Source organism: Engystomops pustulosus, chromosome 9, assembly GCF_040894005.1.
Source record: "Engystomops pustulosus chromosome 9, aEngPut4.maternal, whole genome shotgun sequence".
Classification (NCBI taxonomy): Eukaryota; Metazoa; Chordata; class Amphibia; order Anura; family Leptodactylidae; genus Engystomops; species Engystomops pustulosus.
Window position 1 is genome coordinate 70,002,235 of NC_092419.1, and position 13,702 is coordinate 70,015,936.

General features: G+C 45.4%; 51 pseudogenes; all 51 read left to right on the top strand.

Annotated features, from left to right (window-relative positions):
* Positions 1 to 595: 595 nt before the first annotated feature.
* On the top strand, positions 596 to 714 carry LOC140090718 (5S ribosomal RNA; annotated as a pseudogene).
* A 70-nt stretch (positions 715 to 784) lies between these two features.
* LOC140078707 (5S ribosomal RNA) lies at positions 785 to 903 on the top strand (annotated as a pseudogene).
* Positions 904 to 973: 70 nt separating this feature from the next.
* On the top strand, positions 974 to 1,092 carry LOC140078708 (5S ribosomal RNA; annotated as a pseudogene).
* A 71-nt stretch (positions 1,093 to 1,163) lies between these two features.
* Positions 1,164 to 1,282, top strand: LOC140087378 (5S ribosomal RNA; annotated as a pseudogene).
* A 70-nt stretch (positions 1,283 to 1,352) lies between these two features.
* Positions 1,353 to 1,471, top strand: LOC140092777 (5S ribosomal RNA; annotated as a pseudogene).
* A 251-nt stretch (positions 1,472 to 1,722) lies between these two features.
* On the top strand, positions 1,723 to 1,841 carry LOC140084082 (5S ribosomal RNA; annotated as a pseudogene).
* A 613-nt stretch (positions 1,842 to 2,454) lies between these two features.
* On the top strand, positions 2,455 to 2,573 carry LOC140078709 (5S ribosomal RNA; annotated as a pseudogene).
* A 251-nt stretch (positions 2,574 to 2,824) lies between these two features.
* On the top strand, positions 2,825 to 2,943 carry LOC140092300 (5S ribosomal RNA; annotated as a pseudogene).
* A 259-nt stretch (positions 2,944 to 3,202) lies between these two features.
* On the top strand, positions 3,203 to 3,321 carry LOC140088043 (5S ribosomal RNA; annotated as a pseudogene).
* A 259-nt stretch (positions 3,322 to 3,580) lies between these two features.
* On the top strand, positions 3,581 to 3,699 carry LOC140096767 (5S ribosomal RNA; annotated as a pseudogene).
* Positions 3,700 to 3,769: 70 nt separating this feature from the next.
* Positions 3,770 to 3,888, top strand: LOC140091988 (5S ribosomal RNA; annotated as a pseudogene).
* A 70-nt stretch (positions 3,889 to 3,958) lies between these two features.
* Positions 3,959 to 4,077, top strand: LOC140090308 (5S ribosomal RNA; annotated as a pseudogene).
* A 440-nt stretch (positions 4,078 to 4,517) lies between these two features.
* LOC140078287 (5S ribosomal RNA) lies at positions 4,518 to 4,636 on the top strand (annotated as a pseudogene).
* Positions 4,637 to 4,706: 70 nt separating this feature from the next.
* On the top strand, positions 4,707 to 4,825 carry LOC140090719 (5S ribosomal RNA; annotated as a pseudogene).
* A 70-nt stretch (positions 4,826 to 4,895) lies between these two features.
* LOC140089834 (5S ribosomal RNA) lies at positions 4,896 to 5,014 on the top strand (annotated as a pseudogene).
* Positions 5,015 to 5,085: 71 nt separating this feature from the next.
* LOC140089896 (5S ribosomal RNA) lies at positions 5,086 to 5,204 on the top strand (annotated as a pseudogene).
* Positions 5,205 to 5,274: 70 nt separating this feature from the next.
* On the top strand, positions 5,275 to 5,393 carry LOC140086616 (5S ribosomal RNA; annotated as a pseudogene).
* Positions 5,394 to 5,463: 70 nt separating this feature from the next.
* LOC140078288 (5S ribosomal RNA) lies at positions 5,464 to 5,582 on the top strand (annotated as a pseudogene).
* Positions 5,583 to 5,652: 70 nt separating this feature from the next.
* On the top strand, positions 5,653 to 5,771 carry LOC140078289 (5S ribosomal RNA; annotated as a pseudogene).
* Positions 5,772 to 5,841: 70 nt separating this feature from the next.
* On the top strand, positions 5,842 to 5,960 carry LOC140096765 (5S ribosomal RNA; annotated as a pseudogene).
* A 70-nt stretch (positions 5,961 to 6,030) lies between these two features.
* On the top strand, positions 6,031 to 6,149 carry LOC140078290 (5S ribosomal RNA; annotated as a pseudogene).
* Positions 6,150 to 6,581: 432 nt separating this feature from the next.
* Positions 6,582 to 6,700, top strand: LOC140081601 (5S ribosomal RNA; annotated as a pseudogene).
* A 251-nt stretch (positions 6,701 to 6,951) lies between these two features.
* Positions 6,952 to 7,070, top strand: LOC140096290 (5S ribosomal RNA; annotated as a pseudogene).
* Positions 7,071 to 7,140: 70 nt separating this feature from the next.
* Positions 7,141 to 7,259, top strand: LOC140078710 (5S ribosomal RNA; annotated as a pseudogene).
* A 251-nt stretch (positions 7,260 to 7,510) lies between these two features.
* Positions 7,511 to 7,629, top strand: LOC140092301 (5S ribosomal RNA; annotated as a pseudogene).
* A 440-nt stretch (positions 7,630 to 8,069) lies between these two features.
* LOC140082156 (5S ribosomal RNA) lies at positions 8,070 to 8,188 on the top strand (annotated as a pseudogene).
* A 70-nt stretch (positions 8,189 to 8,258) lies between these two features.
* On the top strand, positions 8,259 to 8,377 carry LOC140093721 (5S ribosomal RNA; annotated as a pseudogene).
* A 70-nt stretch (positions 8,378 to 8,447) lies between these two features.
* Positions 8,448 to 8,566, top strand: LOC140086760 (5S ribosomal RNA; annotated as a pseudogene).
* A 70-nt stretch (positions 8,567 to 8,636) lies between these two features.
* On the top strand, positions 8,637 to 8,755 carry LOC140078578 (5S ribosomal RNA; annotated as a pseudogene).
* A 70-nt stretch (positions 8,756 to 8,825) lies between these two features.
* On the top strand, positions 8,826 to 8,944 carry LOC140098718 (5S ribosomal RNA; annotated as a pseudogene).
* A 70-nt stretch (positions 8,945 to 9,014) lies between these two features.
* LOC140087524 (5S ribosomal RNA) lies at positions 9,015 to 9,133 on the top strand (annotated as a pseudogene).
* A 70-nt stretch (positions 9,134 to 9,203) lies between these two features.
* LOC140081569 (5S ribosomal RNA) lies at positions 9,204 to 9,322 on the top strand (annotated as a pseudogene).
* A 259-nt stretch (positions 9,323 to 9,581) lies between these two features.
* LOC140097840 (5S ribosomal RNA) lies at positions 9,582 to 9,700 on the top strand (annotated as a pseudogene).
* A 70-nt stretch (positions 9,701 to 9,770) lies between these two features.
* On the top strand, positions 9,771 to 9,889 carry LOC140083055 (5S ribosomal RNA; annotated as a pseudogene).
* A 70-nt stretch (positions 9,890 to 9,959) lies between these two features.
* LOC140081570 (5S ribosomal RNA) lies at positions 9,960 to 10,078 on the top strand (annotated as a pseudogene).
* A 251-nt stretch (positions 10,079 to 10,329) lies between these two features.
* LOC140087460 (5S ribosomal RNA) lies at positions 10,330 to 10,448 on the top strand (annotated as a pseudogene).
* Positions 10,449 to 10,518: 70 nt separating this feature from the next.
* On the top strand, positions 10,519 to 10,637 carry LOC140095487 (5S ribosomal RNA; annotated as a pseudogene).
* Positions 10,638 to 10,707: 70 nt separating this feature from the next.
* LOC140078291 (5S ribosomal RNA) lies at positions 10,708 to 10,826 on the top strand (annotated as a pseudogene).
* Positions 10,827 to 10,896: 70 nt separating this feature from the next.
* Positions 10,897 to 11,015, top strand: LOC140078293 (5S ribosomal RNA; annotated as a pseudogene).
* Positions 11,016 to 11,085: 70 nt separating this feature from the next.
* On the top strand, positions 11,086 to 11,204 carry LOC140085990 (5S ribosomal RNA; annotated as a pseudogene).
* Positions 11,205 to 11,274: 70 nt separating this feature from the next.
* Positions 11,275 to 11,393, top strand: LOC140086429 (5S ribosomal RNA; annotated as a pseudogene).
* A 69-nt stretch (positions 11,394 to 11,462) lies between these two features.
* LOC140084575 (5S ribosomal RNA) lies at positions 11,463 to 11,581 on the top strand (annotated as a pseudogene).
* A 70-nt stretch (positions 11,582 to 11,651) lies between these two features.
* On the top strand, positions 11,652 to 11,770 carry LOC140096438 (5S ribosomal RNA; annotated as a pseudogene).
* Positions 11,771 to 12,021: 251 nt separating this feature from the next.
* On the top strand, positions 12,022 to 12,140 carry LOC140096383 (5S ribosomal RNA; annotated as a pseudogene).
* Positions 12,141 to 12,210: 70 nt separating this feature from the next.
* Positions 12,211 to 12,329, top strand: LOC140092405 (5S ribosomal RNA; annotated as a pseudogene).
* Positions 12,330 to 12,399: 70 nt separating this feature from the next.
* Positions 12,400 to 12,518, top strand: LOC140078294 (5S ribosomal RNA; annotated as a pseudogene).
* Positions 12,519 to 12,777: 259 nt separating this feature from the next.
* LOC140083245 (5S ribosomal RNA) lies at positions 12,778 to 12,896 on the top strand (annotated as a pseudogene).
* A 70-nt stretch (positions 12,897 to 12,966) lies between these two features.
* LOC140081603 (5S ribosomal RNA) lies at positions 12,967 to 13,085 on the top strand (annotated as a pseudogene).
* Positions 13,086 to 13,155: 70 nt separating this feature from the next.
* On the top strand, positions 13,156 to 13,274 carry LOC140094138 (5S ribosomal RNA; annotated as a pseudogene).
* Positions 13,275 to 13,344: 70 nt separating this feature from the next.
* Positions 13,345 to 13,463, top strand: LOC140098016 (5S ribosomal RNA; annotated as a pseudogene).
* Positions 13,464 to 13,533: 70 nt separating this feature from the next.
* LOC140081720 (5S ribosomal RNA) lies at positions 13,534 to 13,652 on the top strand (annotated as a pseudogene).
* The last annotated feature ends 50 nt before the right edge of the window (positions 13,653 to 13,702 follow it).

Sequence of the window (13,702 nt, forward strand, 5' to 3'; positions counted from 1 at the left end):
GAGATAGTAAAAGAAGGTTCAAATTGAACAGCTGCTGTCAACGGCCATTCTAAGCTGAATGTGCGTGCTCTCGTCAGATCGCAGCAGCTTAAGGCTTGGCAAGTACCAGCATGGGAGACTGGCTGGGAATCCCAAGTTCTGTTGACCTTTTTGAACCTGAAAATTATTAGTTTCTCTGTCAAAGATGGTAAAAGAAGGTTTAAATTGAACAGCTGCTGTCAATTGCCATTCTAAGCTGAATGTGCCTGCTCTCGTCAGATCGCAGCAGCAATGCGGCTTTAGTCTTGGCAAGTACCAGCATGGGAGACTGGCTGGGAATCCCAAGTTCCGTTGACCTTTTTGAACCTGAAAATTGTGTTAGTTTCTCTATGAGATAGTAAAAGAAGGTTCAAATTGAACAGCTGCTGTCAACAGCCATTCTAAGCTGAATGTGCCTCCTCTTGTCAGATCGCAGCAGCAATGCAGCTTAAGGCTTGGCAAGTACCAGCATGGGAGACTGACTGGGAATCCCAAGTTCTGTTGACCTTTTTGAACCTGAAAATTGTGTTTGTTTCTCTATGAGATAGTAAAAGAAGGTTCAAATTGAACAGCTGCTGTCAACGGCCATTCTAAGCTGAATGTGCCTGCTCTCGTCAGATCGCAGCAGCAATGCAGCTTAAGGCTTGGCAAGTACCAGCATGGGAGACTGGCTGGAAATCCCAAGTTCTGTTGACCTTTTTGAACCTGAAAATTGTGTTAGTTTTTCTATGAGATAGTAAAAGAAGGTTCAAATTGAACAGCTGCTGTCAACGGCCATTCTAAGCTGAATGTGCCTGCTCTCGTCAGATCGCAGCAGCAATGCAGCTTAAGGCTTGGCAAGTACCAGTATGGGAGACTGGCTGGGAATCCCAAGTTCTGTTGACCTTTTTGAACCTGAAAATTGTGTTAGTTTCTCTATGAGATAGTAAAAGAAGGTTCAAATTGAACAGCTGCTGTCAACGGCCATTCTAAGCTGAATGTGCCTGCTCTCGTCAGATCGCAGCAGCAATGCAGCTTAAGGCTTGGCAAGTACCAGTATGGGAGACTGGCTGGGAATCCCAAGTTCTGTTGACCTTTTTGAACCCTAAAATTTGTGTTAGTTTCTCTATGAGATAGTAAAAGAAGGTTCAAATTGAACAGCTGCTGTCAACGGCCATTCTAAGCTGAATGTGCGTGCTCTCGTCAGATCGCAGCAGCAATGCAGCTTAAGGCTTGGCAAGTACCAGCATGGGAGACTGGCTGGGAATCCCAAGTTCCGTTGACCTTTTTGAACCTGAAAATTGTGTTAGTTTCTCTATGAGATAGTAAAAGAAGGTTCAAATTGAACAGCTGCTGTCAACGGCCATTCTAAGCTGAATGTGCCTGCTCTCGTCAGATCGCAGCAGCAATGCAGCTTAATGCTTGGCAAGTACCAGCATGGGAGACTGGCTGGGAATCCCAAGTTCCGTTGACCTTTTTGAACCTGAAAATTGTGTTAGTTTCTCTATGAGATAGTAAAAGAAGGTTCAAATTGAACAGCTGCTGTCAACGGCCATTCTAAGCTGAATGTGCCTGCTCTCGTCAGATCGCAGCAGCTTAAGGCTTGGCAAGTACCAGCATGGGAGACTGGCTGGGAATCCCAAGTTCCGTTGACCTTTTTGAACCTGAAAATTGTTAGTTTCTCTGTCAAAGATGGTAAAAGAAGGTTCAAATTGAACAGCTGCTGTCAACGGCCATTCTAAGCTGAATGTGCCTGCTCTCGTCAGATCGCAGCAGCAATGCAGCTTAAGGCTTGGCAAGTACCAGCATTGGAGACTGGCTGGGAATCCCAAGTTCCGTTGACCTTTTTGAACCTGAAAATTGTGTTAGTTTCTCTATGAGATAGTAAAAGAAGGTTCAAATTGAACAGCTGCTGTCAACGGCCATTCTAAGCTGAATGTGCCTGCTCTCGTCAGATCGCAGCAGCTTAAGGCTTGGCAAGTACCAGCATGGGAGACTGGCTGGGAATCCCAAGTTCCGTTGACCTTTTTGAACCTGAAAATTGTGTTAGTTTCTCTATGAGATAGTAAAAGAAGGTTCAAATTGAACAGCTGCTGTCAACGGCCATTCTAAGCTGAATGTGCGTGCTCTCGTCAGATCGCAGCAGCTTAAGGCTTGGCAAGTACCAGCATGGGAGACTGGCTGGGAATCCCAAGTTCTGTTGACCTTTTTGAACCTGAAAATTGTGTTAGTTTCTCTATGAGATAGTAAAAGAAGGTTCAAATTGAACAGCTGCTGTCAACGGCCATTCTAAGCTGAATGTGCGTGCTCTCGTCAGTTCGCAGCAGCTTAAGGCTTGGCAAGTACCAGCATGGGAGACTGGCTGGGAATCCCAAGTTCTGTTGACCTTTTTGAACCTGAAAATTGTGTTAGTTTTTCTATGAGATAGTAAAAGAAGGTTCAAATTGAACAGCTGCTGTCAACGGCCATTCTAAGCTGAATGTGCCTGCTCTCGTCAGATCGCAGCAGCAATGCAGCTTAAGGCTTGGCAAGTACCAGTATGGGAGACTGGCTGGGAATCCCAAGTTCTGTTGACCTTTTTGAACCTGAAAATTGTGTTAGTTTCTCTATGAGATAGTAAAAGAAGGTTCAAATTGAACAGCTGCTGTCAACGGCCATTCTAAGCTGAATGTGCCTGCTCTCGTCAGATCGCAGCAGCTTAAGGCTTGGCAAGTACCAGCATGGGAGACTGGCTGGGAATCTCAAGTTCCGTTGACCTTTTTGAACCTGAAAATTGTGTTAGTTTCTCTATGAGATAGTAAAAGAAGGTTCAAACTGAACAGCTGCTGTCAACGGCCATTCTAAGCTGAATGTGCCTGCTCTCGTCAGATCGCAGCATCAATGCAGCTTAAGGCTTGGCAAGTACCAGCAAGGGAGACTGGCTGGGAATCCCAAGTTCCGTTGACCTTTTTGAACCTGAAAATTGTGTTAGTTTCTCTATGAGATAGTAAAAGAAGGTTCAAATTGAACAGCTGCTGTCAACAGCCAATCTAAGCTGAATGTGCCTGCTCTCGTCAGATCACAGCAGCAATGCAGCTTAAGGCTTGGCAAGTACCAGCATGGGAGACTGGCTGGGAATACCAAGTTCCGTTGACCTTTTTGAACCTGAAAATTGTGTTAGTTTCTCTATGAGATAGTAAAAGAAGGTTCAAACTGAACAGCTGCTGTCAACGGCCATTCTAAGCTGAATGTGCCTGCTCTCGTCAGATCACAGCAGCAATGCAGCTTAAGGCTTGGCAAGTACCAGCATGGGAGACTGGCTGGGAATCCCAAGTTCCGTTGACCTTTTTGAACCTGAAAATTGTGTTAGTTTCTCTATGAGATAGTAAAAGAAGGTTCAAATTGAACAGCTGCTGTCAACGGCCATTCTAAGCTGAATGTGCGTGCTCTTGTCGGATCACAGCAGCGATGCGGCTTAAGGCTTGGCAAGTACCAGCATGGGAGACTGGCTGCGAATTCCAAGTTCCGTTGACCTTTTTGAACCTGAAAATTGTGTTAGTTTCTCTATGAGATAGTAAAAGAAGGTTCAAACTGAACAGCTGCTGTCAACGGCCATTCTAAGCTGAATGTGCCTGCTTTCGTCAGATCGCAGCAGCATTGCAGCTTAAGGCTTGGCAAGTACCAGCATGGGAGACTGGCTGGGAATCCCAAGTTCCGTTGACCTTTTTGAACCTGAAAATTGTGTTAGTTTCTCTATGAGATAGTAAAAGAAGGTTCAAATTGAACAGCTGCTGTCAACGGCCATTCTAAGCTGAATGTGCCTGCTCTAGTCAGATCGCAGCAACAATGCAGCTTAAGGCTTGGCAAGTACCAGCATGGGAGACTGGCTGGGAATCCCAAGTTCTGTTGACCTTTTTGAACCTGAAAATTGTTAGTTTCTCTGTCAAAGATGGTAAAAGAAGGTTCAAATTGAACAGCTGCTGTCAACGGCCATTCTAAGCTGAATGTGCCTGCTCTAGTCAGATCGCAGCAACAATGCAGCTTAAGGCTTGGCAAGTACCAGCATGGGAGACTGGCTGGGAATCCCAAGTTCCGTTGACCTTTTTGAACCTGAAAATTGTGTTAGTTTCTCTATGAGATAGTAAAAGAAGGTTCAAATTGAACAGCTGCTGTCAACAGCCATTCTAAGCTGAATGTGCCTCCTCTTGTCAGATCGCAGCAGCAATGCAGCTTAAGGCTTGGCAAGTACCAGCATGGGAGACTGACTGGGAATCCCAAGTTCTGTTGACCTTTTTGAACCTGAAAATTGTGTTTGTTTCTCTATGAGATAGTAAAAGAAGGTTCAAATTGAACAGCTGCTGTCAACGGCCATTCTAAGCTGAATGTGCCTGCTCTCGTCAGATCGCAGCAGCTTAAGGCTTGGCAAGTACCAGCATGGGAGACTGGCTGGGAATCCCAAGTTCCGTTGACCTTTTTGAACCTGAAAATTGTGTTAGTTTCTCTATGAGATAGTAAAAGAAGGTTCAAACTGAACAGCTGCTGTCAACGGCCATTCTAAGCTGAATGTGCCTGCTCTCGTCAGATCGCAGCAGCAATGCAGCTTAAGGCTTGGCAAGTACCAGCATGGGAGACTGGCTGGGAATCCCAAGTTCCGTTGACCTTTTTGAACCTGAAAATTGTGTTAGTTTCTCTATGAGATAGTAAAAGAAGGTTCAAATTGAACAGCTGCTGTCAACGGCCATTCTAAGCTGAATGTGCCTGCTCTCGTCAGATCGCAGCAGCAATGCAGCTTAAGGCTTGGCAAGTACCAGCATGGGAGACTGGCTGGAAATCCCAAGTTCTGTTGACCTTTTTGAACCTGAAAATTGTGTTAGTTTCTCTATGAGATAGTAAAAGAAGGTTCAAATTGAACAGCTGCTGTCAACGGCCATTCTAAGCTGAATGTGCGTGCTCTCGTCAGATCGCAGCAGCAATGCAGCTTAAGGCTTGGCAAGTACCAGTATGGGAGACTGGCTGGGAATCCCAAGTTCTGTTGACCTTTTTGAACCCTAAAAATTGTGTTAGTTTCTCTATGAGATAGTAAAAGAAGGTTCAAATTGAACAGCTGCTGTCAACGGCCATTCTAAGCTGAATGTGCGTGCTCTCGTCAGATCGCAGCAGCAATGCAGCTTAAGGCTTGGCAAGTACCAGCATGGGAGACTGGCTGGGAATCCCAAGTTCTGTTGACCTTTTTGAACCTGAAAATTGTGTTAGTTTCTCTATGAGATAGTAAAAGAAGGTTCAAATTGAACAGCTGCTGTCAACGGCCATTCTAAGCTGAATGTGCCTGATCTCGTCAGATCGCAGCAGCAATGCAGCTTAAGGCTTGGCAAGTACCAGCATGGGAGACTGGCTGGGAATCCCAAGTTCCGTTGACCTTTTTGAACCTGAAAATTGTGTTAGTTTCTCTATGAGATAGTAAAAGAAGGTTCAAATTGAACAGCTGCTGTCAACGGCCATTCTAAGCTGAATGTGCCTGCTCTCGTCAGATCGCAGCAGCAATGCAGCTTAAGGCTTGGCAAGTACCAGCATGGGAGACTGGCTGGGAATCCCAAGTTCCGTTGACCTTTTTGAACCTGAAAATTGTTAGTTTCTCTGTCAAAGATGGTAAAAGAAGGTTCAAATTGAACAGCTGCTGTCAACGGCCATTCTAAGCTGAATGTGCCTGCTCTCGTCAGATCGCAGCAGCAATGCAGCTTAAGGCTTGGCAAGTACCAGCATGGGAGACTGGCTGGGAATCCCAAGTTCCGTTGACCTTTTTGAACCTGAAAATTGTTAGTTTCTCTGTCAAAGATGGTAAAAGAAGGTTCAAATTGAACAGCTGCTGTCAACGGCCATTCTAAGCTGAATGTGCCTGCTCTCGTCAGATCGCAGCAGCAATGCAGCTTAATACTTGGCAAGTACCAGCATGGGAGACTGGCTGGGAATCCCAAGTTCCGTTGACCTTTTTGAACCTGAAAATTGTGTTAGTTTCTCTATGAGATAGTAAAAGAAGGTTCAAATTGAACAGCTGCTGTCAACGGCCATTCTAAGCTGAATGTGCCTGCTCTCGTCAGATCGCAGCAGCAATGCAGCTTAAGGCTTGGCAAGTACCAGCATGGGAGACTGGCTGGGAATCCCAAGTTCCGTTGACCTTTTTGAACCTGAAAATTGTGTTAGTTTCTCTATGAGATAGTAAAAGAAGGTTCAAATTGAACAGCTGCTGTCAACGGCCATTCTAAGCTGAATGTGCCTGCTCTCGTCAGATCGCAGCAGCTTAAGGCTTGGCAAGTACCAGCATGGGAGACTGGCTGGGAATCCCAAGTTCCGTTGACCTTTTTGAACCTGAAAATTGTGTTAGTTTCTCTATGAGATAGTAAAAGAAGGTTCAAATTGAACAGCTGCTGTCAACGGCCATTCTAAGCTGAATGTGCCTGCTCTCGTCAGATCGCAGCAGCTTAAGGCTTGGCAAGTACCAGCATGGGAGACTGGCTGGGAATCCCAAGTTCCGTTGACCTTTTTGAACCTGAAAATTGTGTTAGTTTCTCTATGACATAGTAAAAGAAGGTTCAAATTGAACAGCTGCTGTCAACAGCCATTCTAAGCTGAATGTGCCTGCTCTCGTCAGATCGCAGCAGCAATGCAGCTTAAGGCTTGGCAAGTACCAGCATGGGAGACTGACTGGGAATCCCAAGTTCTGTTGACCTTTTTGAACCTGAAAATTATGTTAGTTTCTCTATGAGATAGTAAAAGAAGGTTCAAATTGAACAGCTGCTGTCAACTGCCATTCTAAGCTGAATGTGCCTGCTCTCGTCAGATCGCAGCAGCTTAAGGCTTGGCAAGTACCAGCATGGGAGACTGGCTGGGAATCCTAAGTTCCGTTGACCTTTTTGAACCTGAAAATTGTGTTAGTTTCTCTATGAGATAGTAAAAGAAGGTTCAAACTGAACAGCTGCTGTCAACGGCCATTCTAAGCTGAATGTGCCTGCTTTCGTCAGATCGCAGCAGCAATGCAGCTTAAGGCTTGGCAAGTACCAGCATGGGAGACTGGCTGGAAATCCCAAGTTCTGTTGACCTTTTTGAACCTGAAAATTGTGTTAGTTTTTCTATGAGATAGTAAAAGAAGGTTCAAATTGAACAGCTGCTGTCAACGGCCATTCTAAGCTGAATGTGCCTGCTCTCGTCAGATCGCAGCAGCAATGCAGCTTAAGGCTTGGCAAGTACCAGTATGGGAGACTGGCTGGGAATCCCAAGTTCTGTTGACCTTTTTGAACCTGAAAATTGTGTTAGTTTCTCTATGAGATAGTAAAAGAAGGTTCAAATTGAACAGCTGCTGTCAACGGCCATTCTAAGCTGAATGTGCCTGCTCTCATCAGATCGCAGCAGCTTAAGGCTTGGCAAGTACCAGCATGGGAGACTGGCTGGGAATCTCAAGTTCCGTTGACCTTTTTGAACCTGAAAATTGTGTTAGTTTCTCTATGAGATAGTAAAAGAAGGTTCAAACTGAACAGCTGCTGTCAACGGCCATTCTAAGCTGAATGTGCCTGCTCTCGTCAGATCGCAGCATCAATGCAGCTTAAGGCTTGGCAAGTACCAGCAAGGGAGACTGGCTGGGAATCCCAAGTTCCGTTGACCTTTTTGAACCTGAAAATTGTGTTAGTTTCTCTATGAGATAGTAAAAGAAGGTTCAAATTGAACAGCTGCTGTCAACAGCCAATCTAAGCTGAATGTGCCTGCTCTCGTCAGATCACAGCAGCAATGCAGCTAAAGGCTTGGCAAGTACCAGCATGGGAGACTGGCTGGGAATCCCAAGTTCTGTTAACCTTTTTGAACCTGAAAATTGTGTTAGTTTCTCTATGAGATAGTAAAAGAAGGTTCAAATTGAACAGCTGCTATCAACGGCCATTCTAAGCTGAATGTGCGTGCTCTCGTCAGATCGCAGCAGCTTAAGGCTTGGCAAGTACCAGCATGGGAGACTGGCTGGGAATCTCAAGTTCCGTTGACCTTTTTGAACCTGAAAATTGTGTTAGTTTCTCTATGAGATAGTAAAAGAAGGTTCAAACTGAACAGCTGCTGTCAACGGCCATTCTAAGCTGAATGTGCCTGCTCTCGTCAGATCGCAGCAGCAATGCAGCTTAAGGCTTGGCAAGTACCAGCATGGGAGACTGGCTGGGAATCCCAAGTTCCGTTGACATTTTTGAACCTGAAAATTGTGTTAGTTTCTCTATGAGATAGTAAAAGAAGGTTCAAACTGAACAGCTGCTGTCACCGGCCATTCTAAGCTGAATGTGCCTGCTCTCGTCAGATCGCAGCAGCAATGCAGCTTAAGGCTTGGCAAGTACCAGCATGGGAGACTGGCTGGGAATCCCAAGTTCTGTTGACCATTTTGAACCAGAAAATTGTGTTAGTTTCTCTATGAGATAGTAAAAGAAGGTTCAAATTGAACAGCTGCTGTCAACGGCCATTCTAAGCTGAATGTGCCTGCTCTCGTCAGATCGCAGCAGCAATGCAGCTTAAGGCTTGGCAAGTACCAGCATGGGAGACAGGCTGGGAATCCCAAGTTCCGTTGACCTTTTTGAACCTGAAAATTGTGTTAGTTTCTCTATGAGATAGTAAAAGAAGGTTCAAATTGAACAGCTGCTGTCAACGGCCATTCTAAGCTGAATGTGCCTGCTCTCGTCAGATCGCAGCAGCAATGCAGCTTAAGGCTTGGCAAGTACCAGCATGGGAGACTGGATGGGAAGCCCAAGTTCCGTTGACCTTTTTAAACCTTAAAATTGTTAGTTTCTCTGTCAAAGATGGTAAAAGAAGGTTCAAATTGAACAGCTGCTGTCAACGGCCATTGTAAGCTGAATGTGCCTGCTCTTGTCAGATCGCAGCAGCAATGCAGCTTAAGGCTTGGCAAGTACCAGCATGGGAGACTGGCTGGGAATCCCAAGTTCCGTTGACCTTTTTGAACCTGAAAATTGTTTTAGTTTCTTTATGAGATAGTAAAAGAAGGTTCAAACTGAACAGCTGCTGTCAACGGCCATTCTAAGCTGAATGTGCCTGCTCTCATCAGATCGCAGCAGCAATGCAGCTTAAGGCTTGGCAAGTAACAGCATGGGAGACTGGCTGGGAATCCCAAGTTCCGTTGACCTTTTTGAACCTGAAAATTGTGTTAGTTTCTCTATGAGATAGTAAAAGAAGGTTCAAATTGAACAGCTGCTGTCAACGGCCATTCTAAGCTGAATGTGCCTGCTCTCGTCAGATCGCAGCAGCAATGCAGCTTAAGGCTTGGCAAGTACCAGCATGGGAGACTGGCTGGGAATCCCAAGTTCTGTTGACCTTTTTGAACCTGAAAATTGTGTTAGTTTCTCTATGAGATAGTAAAAGAAGGTTCAAATTGAACAGCTGCTGTCAACGGCCATTCTAAGCTGAATGTGCGTGCTCTTGTCAGATCACAGCAGCGATGCGACTTAAGGCTTGGCAAGTACCAGCATGGGAGACTGGCTGCGAATCCCAAGTTCCGTTGACCTTTTTGAACCTGAAAATTGTGTTAGTTTCTCTATGAGATAGTAAAAGAAGGTTCAAATTGAACAGCTGCTGTCAACGGCCATTCTAAGCTGAATGTGCCTGCTCTCGTCAGATCGCAGCAGCAATGCAGCTTAAGGCTTGGCAAGTGCCAGCATGGGAGACTGGCTGGGAATCCCAAGTTCCGTTGAGCTTTTTGAACCTGAAAATTGTGTTAGTTTCTCTATGAGATAGTAAAAGAAAGTAGAAATTAGGCAGCTGCTGTCAACGGCTATTCTAAGCTGAATGTGCCTGCTCTCGTCAGATCGCAGCAGCAATGCAGCTTAAGGCTTGGCAAGTACCAGCATGGGAGACTGGCTGGGAATCCCAAGTTCCGTTGACCCTTTTGAACCTGAAAATTGTTAGTTTCTCTGTCAAAGATGGTAAAAGAAGGTTCAAATTGAACAGCTGCTGTCAACGGCCATTCTAAGCTGAATGTGCCTGCTCTCGTCAGATCGCAGCAGCAATGCAGCTTAAGGCTTGGCAAGTACCAGCATGGGAGACTGGCTGGGAATCCCAAGTTCTGTTGACCTTTTTGAACCTGAAAATTGTGTTAGTTTCTCTATGAGATAGTAAAAGAAGGTTCAAATTGAACAGCTGCTGTCAACGGCCATTCTAAGCTGAATGTGCCTGCTCTCGTCAGATCGCAGCAGCTTAAGGCTTGGCAAGTACCAGCATGGGAGACTTGCTGGGAATCCCAAGTTCCGTTGACCTTTTTGAACCTGAAAATTGTGTTAGTTTCTCTATGAGATAGTAAAAGAAGGTTCAAATTGAACAGCTGCTGTCAACGGCCATTCTAAGCTGAATGTGCCTGCTCTCGTCAGTTCGCAGCAGCAATGCAGCTTAAGGCTTGGCAAGTACCAGCATGGGAGACTGGCTGGGAATCCCAAGTTCCGTTGACCTTTTTGAACCTGAAAATTGTGTTAGTTTCTCTATGAGATAGTAAAAGAAGGTTCAAATTGAACAGCTGCTGTCAACGGCCATTCTAAGCTGAATGTGCGTGCTCTCGTCAGATCGCAGCAGCAATGCAGCTTATGGCTTGGCAAGTACCAGCATGGGAGACTGGCTGGGAATCCCAAGTTCCGTTGACCTTTTTGAACCTGAAAATTGTGTTAGTTTCTCTATGAGATAGTAAAAGAAGGTTCAAATTGAACAGCTGCTGTCAACGGCCATTCTAAGCTGAATGTGCCTGCTCTCGTCAGATCGCAGCAGCAATGCAGCTTAAGGCTTGGCAAGTACCAGCATGGGAGACTGGCTGGGAATCCCAAGTTCCGTTGACCTTTTTGAACCTGAAAATTGTGTTAGTTTCTCTATGAGATAGTAAAAGAAGGTTCAAACTGAACAGCTGCTGTCAACGGCCATTCTAAGCTGAATGTGCCTGCTCTCGTCAGATCGCAGCAGCAATGCAGCTTAAGGCTTGGCAAGTACCAGCATGGGAGACTGGCTGGGAATCCCAAGTTCCGTTGACCTTTTTGAACCTGAAAATTGTGTTAGTTTCTCTATGAGATAGTAAAAGAAGGTTCAAATTGAACATCTGCTGTCAACGGCCATTCTAAGCTGAATGTGCCTGATCTCGTCAGATCGCAGCAGCAATGCAGCTTAAGGCTTGGCAAGTACCAGCATGGGAGACTAGCTGGGAATCCCAAGTTCCGTTGACCTTTTTGAACCTGAAAATTGTGTTAGTTTCTCTATGAGATAGTAAAAGAAGGTTCAAACTGAACAGCTGCTGTCAACGGCCATTCTAAGCTGAATGTGCCTGCTCTCGTCAGATCGCAGCAGCAATGCAGCTTAAGGCTTGGCAAGTACCAGCATGGGAGACTGGCTGGGAATCCCAAGTTCCGTTGATATTTTTAACCTGAAAATTGTGTTAGTTTCTCTATGAGATAGTAAAAGAAGGTTCAAACTGAACAGCTGCTGTCAACGGCCATTCTAAGCTGAATGTGCCTGCTCTCGTCAGATCGCAGCATCAATGCAGCTTAAGGCTTGGCAAGTACCAGCATGGGAGACTGGCTGGGAATCCCAAGTTCCGTTGACCTTTCTGAACCTGAAAATTGTGTTAGTTTCTCTATGAGATAGTAAAAGAAGGTTCAAATTGAACAGCTGCTGTCAACAGCCAATCTAAGCTGAATGTGCCTGCTCTCGTCAGATCACAGCAGCAATGCAGCTTAAGGCTTGGCAAGTACCAGCATGGGAGACTGGCTGGGAATCCCAAGTTCTGTTGACCTTTTTGAACCTGAAAATTGTGTTAGTTTCTCTATGAGATAGTAAAAGAAGGTTCAAATTGAACAGCTGCTGTCAACGGCCATTCTAAGCTGAATGTGCCTGCTCTCGTCAGATCGCAGCAGCTTAAGGCTTGGCAAGTACCAGCATGGGAGACTGGCTGGGAATCCCAAGTTCCGTTGACCTTTTTGAACCTGAAAATTGTTAGTTTCTCTGTCAAAGATGGTAAAAGAAGGTTCAAATTGAACAGCTGCTGTCAACGTCCATTCTAAGCTGAATGTGCCTGCTCTCGTCAGATCGCAGCAGCAATGCAGCTTAAGGCTTGGCAAGTACCAGCATGGGAGACTGGCTCGGAATCCCAAGTTCCGTTGACCTTTTTGAACCTGAAAATTGTGTTAGTTTCTCTATGAGATAGTAACAGAAGGTTCAAACTGAACAGCTGCTGTCAACGGCCATTCTAAGCTGAATGTGCCTGCTCTCGTCAGATGGCAGCAGCAATGCAGCTTAAGGCTTGGCAAGTACCAGCATGGGAGACTGGCTGGGAATCCCAAGTTCCGTTGACCTTTTTGAACCTGAAAATTGTGTTAGTTTCTCTATGAGATAGTAAAAGAAGGTTCAAATTGAACAGCTGCTGTCAACGGCCATTCTAAGCTGAATGTGCCTGCTCTCGTCAGATCGCAGCAGCAATGCAGCTTAAGGCTTGGCAAGTACCAGCATGGGAGACTGGCTGGGAATCCCAAGTTCCGTTGACCTTTTTGAACCTGAAAATTGTTAGTTTCTCTGTCAAAGATGGTAAAAGAAGGTTCAAATTGAACAGCTGCTGTCAACGGCCATTCTAAGCTGTATGTGCCTGCTCTTGTCAGATCGCAGCAGCAATGCAGCTTAATGCTTGGCAAGTACCAGCATGGGAGACTGGCTGGGAATCCCAAGTTCCGTTGACCTTTTTGAACCTGAAAATTGTGTTAGTTTCTCTATGAGATAGTAAAAGAAGGTTCAAACTGAACAGCTGCTGTCAACGGCCATTCTAAGCTGAATGTGCCTGCTCTCGTCAGATCGCAGCAGCAATGCAGTTTAAGGCTTGGCAAGTACCAGCATGGGAGACTGGCTGGGAATCCCAAGTTCCGTTGACCTTTTTGAACCTGAAAATTGTGTTAGTTTCTCTATGAGATAGTAAAAGAAGGTTCAAATTGAACAGCTGCTGTCAACAGCCATTCTAAGCTGAATGTGCCTGCTCTCGTCAGATCGCAGCAGCAATGCAGCTTAAGGCTTGGCAAGTACCAGCATGGGAGACTGACTGGGAATCCCAAGTTCTGTTGACCTTTTTGAACCTGAAAATTGTGTTAGTTTCTCTATGAGATAGTAAAAGAAGGTTCAAATTGAACAGCTGCTGTCAACGGCCATTCTAAGCTGAATGTGCCTGCTCTCGTCAGATCGCAGCAGAAATGCAGCTTAAGGCTTGGCAAATACCAGCATGGGAGACTGGCTGGGAATCCCAAGTTCCGTTGACCTTTTTGAACCTGAAAATTGTGTTAGTTTCTCTATGAGATAGTAAAAGAAGGTTCAAATTGAACAGCTGCTGTCAAAGGCCATTCTAAGCTGAATGTGCCTGCTCTCGTCAGATCGCAGCAGCAATGCATCTTAAGGCTTGGCAAGTACCAGCATGGGAGACTGTCTGGGAATCCCAAGTTCTGTTGACCTTTTTGAACCTGAAAATTGTGTTAGTTTTTCTATGAGATAGTAAAAGAAGGTTCAAATTGAACAGCTGCTGTCAACGGCCATTCTAAGCTGAATGTGCGTGCTCTCGTCAGATCGCAGCAGCAATGCAGCTTAAGGCTTGGCAAGTACCAGCATGGGAGACTGCCTGGGAATCCCAAGTTCCGTTGACCTTTTTGAACCTGAAAATTGTGTTAGTTTCTCGATGAGATAGTAAAAGAAG